Genomic DNA, 4,133 nt, shown 5'->3' with positions numbered 1-4,133 from the left:
ATTTTCCTGAAGCCGAGAGGGCATTCCTTTGCCTCAAACGATTGTTTTCTCAGGCACCGATGCTCATTCGCCCAGACTCTGCCAGCCAGTTCACCGTGGAGGTCGATGCCTCAGATACTGGTGTTAGAGCCGTCCTCTCACAGGTTTCTTCCACTGACCAGCGCCTCCACCACTGTACCTACTTCTCCCAACGTCTTTCCCATGCTGACGTAGGAGACAGAGAACTCCTGGCTATCAAGTTAGCTTTCGAAGAATGGAGACATTGGCTGGAAGGGGCTGAACTCCCTATCTTTGTATGGACCGACCACAAGAACCTTTCGTACCTCAAAGAAGCTAAAAGACTCTCCCCTCATCAAGCCAGATGGTCACTGTTTTATACTCGTTTTAACTTTCATCTCTTTCAGGCCTGGTTTAAACAACATTAAACCCAGAGCCGGATTAAAGCAAAAGCAAAGTAGGCATGTGCCTAGGGCCTGATTGGCTGGATGGGGCCCAGACAGAGTGACAAAATTAAAAATAAATCAATTAAAAATAAAATGTACAAATGTCCTATGATGGAATTTGTAGCTAGGACTCCTATCTACAATTTATGTCAGTATTTATTAATTAACTAAAAATAGTGGCAATGTTTATTTTTAATATTAAATACACTGTGCAGCCGCATTTTAACAAGCTTCCTCTGCGCCGCCGTATTTTTCACTGCAGGATGCAAAGTTTACATCACTGCAGGATGCAAAGTTTACATCACTGAGAAAGTTTGGCTGAAGCGATACCCGCTACGTACCTGCGCAGTGTGAGAAGGGAGGGTGGGCGCGATGCTGCTCTCAGGGTCTCTGCAGGCTGCAGAGTAGGAGCAACAGATAGCTGGTGTGATCAGCCATGAAAATTTGCAGATCACACTTTTTCACGGAGATTGGCCGTGCATTCTTGTTCTGGTCGACAGCCTGGGAATCAAAACTAGGAATTGAAATAAAAAATGTAAACAATTCAGAGAAAACCTGAGTTGGTCAATCCAATGTTCCAATTGATGCTCGATGCCCTACCCTAAATGTAGACAAGATATCGATTTCATGACTAATGTATTGATCCATAAGAACATACCTGTGACAAGTGGCACTGTTCTTGGACACTGATGGCAAAAGCTGCAGCAGATCTTGTAACATCATAGCTGGTTAAGGATGAAGCAGCAACAGCTTCTTCCTTTAGAGGAAAAACAACGAAATTACTTCAGACATTAGGGATGCACCGATGGATCGGCATTTGATTCCAATTGGCCGATAGCGCCCCTATCGGTTTTGATCGGAGTTTTCAAAATAGATCAAAGCAGACCGATCAGGTAGGGTTGTCACGGTAACCGGTGTAGCGGTAAACCCGGTAAAAAAAGTTGACAATAATAATAACCGTCTTGTTTTTTTTTAAAAAAAAAACTAAATTATCTCGGTGGGTTTACCATGGCTAAGGTGTAGGCGCGGTGACCCTTACCAGCCACTGTATCATCTGCTGAAGTTGCCAGCGGCACATGCGCGCTTTGTTGTTTACAACCAAAACTTTCTTGAAGCTAAAGCTGAAATAATGGCCAAAGGAGGAGACGGCAGCGTTCAGGACATTTTTTATCCCTCAAACAAGACAAAGTGGGAAGTGCGGGCATCTTTTGGATATTTGAAGAATGCCGAGGGACAGTTGATAGAAGACGGCTATCCTGTTTGCAGCACGTGCAGAAAAAGTGTCTGTGAAAGGCAGCAACACTTCAAATCTCATGACACATCTGCGTGACCCCACAACTCTACAGTCAACGCAAGGCAAGCTAACATTAGCGTTTTGGCTGAAATGAGTGATCCGAGGATATGGGTGGCATAAATTCAGTCACCTACAACATCGCGAAACACCTTGCTACTATCCTTGCACCTCTGGTGGGGAACACCCCACACCACATCAAGAACTCCACCGACTTCACTGACAAGTTCCAGAAACTTACCCTGGATCCAGATGAAACCATGGTGTCCTTTGACGTAGTCTCCCTCTTCACTTGCATACCCACTACGGAGGCAGTGGAGACTGTCAGAAAATGACTACAAGAAGACAGCACCTTGGAGGACAGGACCAACTTCAGACCCGATCAGATTTGCACACTGTTAGACCTCTGCCTCACCACTACATATTTCAAATACAAAGAAGGTTTCTACAGACAAAAACATGGCTGCGCCATGGGCTCCCCCATGTCCCCTATTGTAGCCAACCTTTACATGGAGGAAGTGGAAAGAAAGGCTCTTGGCTCTTTTAAAGGGAGAGCACCCAGCCACTGGTACAGATATGTGGATGACACCTGGATCAAAATCAAAACACAAGAAGTGGAATCCTTCGCTACACACATCAACGCCGTGGACAAAAACATCAAGTTCACCAGGGAAAACATAGACAACTGCTTGCCTTTCCTGGACTGCGCTGTGCACTTTGAAGAAAATGGCAACCTCAACATTGAAGTGTACCGGAAGCCCACACACACGGACCAGTACCTCCTCTTCGACTCACATCACCCTCTGGAACGCAAACTTGGAGTAATCAAGACCTTACACCACCGGGCAGAACATGTTCCCTCGAAGCCGGAAGGGAAAAAGAAGGAACACACACATATAAAGGAATCACTTAAAACATGCGGCTATCCTAATTGGGCGTTTATAAAGTCAGCAAAGATGCACAGAAAAGAAGACCAGACACCAGCGAGGGAGGATAAGAAAGAAAGACGCAACAACCTCTTCATCCCCTATGTAGCCGGTGTATCAGAGAAACTCAGGAGGGTTTTCTCCAAACACAACATACCAGTGTACTTCAGACCCAGCAACACACTCAGACAGAAACTGGTTCACCCGAAAGACAAAACTCCTAAACACAAACTGAGAAATGTGGTGTATGCTGTACAGTGCAGCGAGGAATGCCCAGACCTCTACATCGGAGAAACCAAACAGCCACTTCACAAGCGCATGGCACAACATAGAAGAGCCACCTCCACGGGACAGGATTCAGCAGTCCATTTGTATCTAAAGGACAAAGGTCACTCTTTCGAGGATGCCAATGTTCACATTTTGGACAGAGAGGACAGATGGTTTGAAAGAGGAGTAAAGGAAGCCATTTATGTCCACTTTGAGCAACCATCTTTGAACAGAGGCAGTGGTTTACAACACCAACTGTCTGCCATCTATAATCCAGTTTTGAGATCCCTTCCCAGATGCCTCAATGCCCACGCATATCCTGGGCACATCTGACCTCAGGAATTTACATGATAGGGTGGGGCCAGGTTTCACAATGAGCTCACCCGAAACTCTGGCTGAATAGGACCCACACCCACCCTCACACCTTGGCTCATAGAAGATCATCAGGGGGTCTTTTGTTCCCTCTTTGGGGGGAAACTCCCACTGGGTTTAAATCTGGGACTCTCCACCATTTGACCTCAGAGCCCCGTGCTACAACTAAGCTAAGCTGTAGCCAACTGTAGTTGCCGAGGGTTCATGTTTTGCGAGAGGAGAAACAAGTGATTCATCAGCTCCTTACCAGGTCCTCTGCTGGAGCTCAGCGAACCCTTTCGACTTTGGAGTGAACTACTCCTGGTTTGGAAGACCTGATTGCGCGCGGAGCCCACTGGATGCTGCTGAGCTCACAACACATGTGTAGAGGGTGACTGGGCAGGTTACACGGCTGCTGGAGAACAGGAAACCACAGAAGGAGCTAAGCGAATGAGAAGCTGGTCAAGGTATGGCGGGTAGGCACGGCTGTGCAGGAAATGGGAAGGAGTGGGGAGAAATGGTAGAGAGTGAGAGTGAAGTTCGCATTGAAGCGTGCTTTGGTCGGGAGTCGTTGAGAGGCAAGAGAGGATATGTGTCAGATGAAGGTACGATGAAGAAACGAAAGAAGGTGAATCCATGTGAAGATACTAACGATGTGGGCTTGGAATATAAGATTATTCTGAGATTCGGTGAGGGAAATGGTGTACACAGTATCAGTCCGGTTAAGCTGACAACTATTTTGAAGAATCAAGTGGGAGATATAAAAATGGCGAAAGTGCTGAGGGATGGGAACTTGTTGCTGGTGTGTCAGTCGGAGGAACAGAGGGAGAAGGCTCGGAAAATGAAGGATGTTGG

At 46.6% G+C, this 4,133-nt stretch overlaps 1 pseudogene; it reads left to right on the top strand.

Moving 5' to 3' along the window:
• The first annotated feature begins 1,844 nt into the window (after positions 1 to 1,844).
• On the top strand, positions 1,845 to 3,666 carry LOC139069789 (uncharacterized; annotated as a pseudogene).
• The last annotated feature ends 467 nt before the right edge of the window (positions 3,667 to 4,133 follow it).

Source organism: Nothobranchius furzeri, chromosome 4 (assembly GCF_043380555.1).
Source record: "Nothobranchius furzeri strain GRZ-AD chromosome 4, NfurGRZ-RIMD1, whole genome shotgun sequence".
Classification (NCBI taxonomy): domain Eukaryota; kingdom Metazoa; phylum Chordata; class Actinopteri; order Cyprinodontiformes; family Nothobranchiidae; genus Nothobranchius; species Nothobranchius furzeri.
The sequence above is the reverse complement of the archived record's forward strand: the minus strand, read 5'-3'. Positions and strand labels throughout refer to the sequence as shown.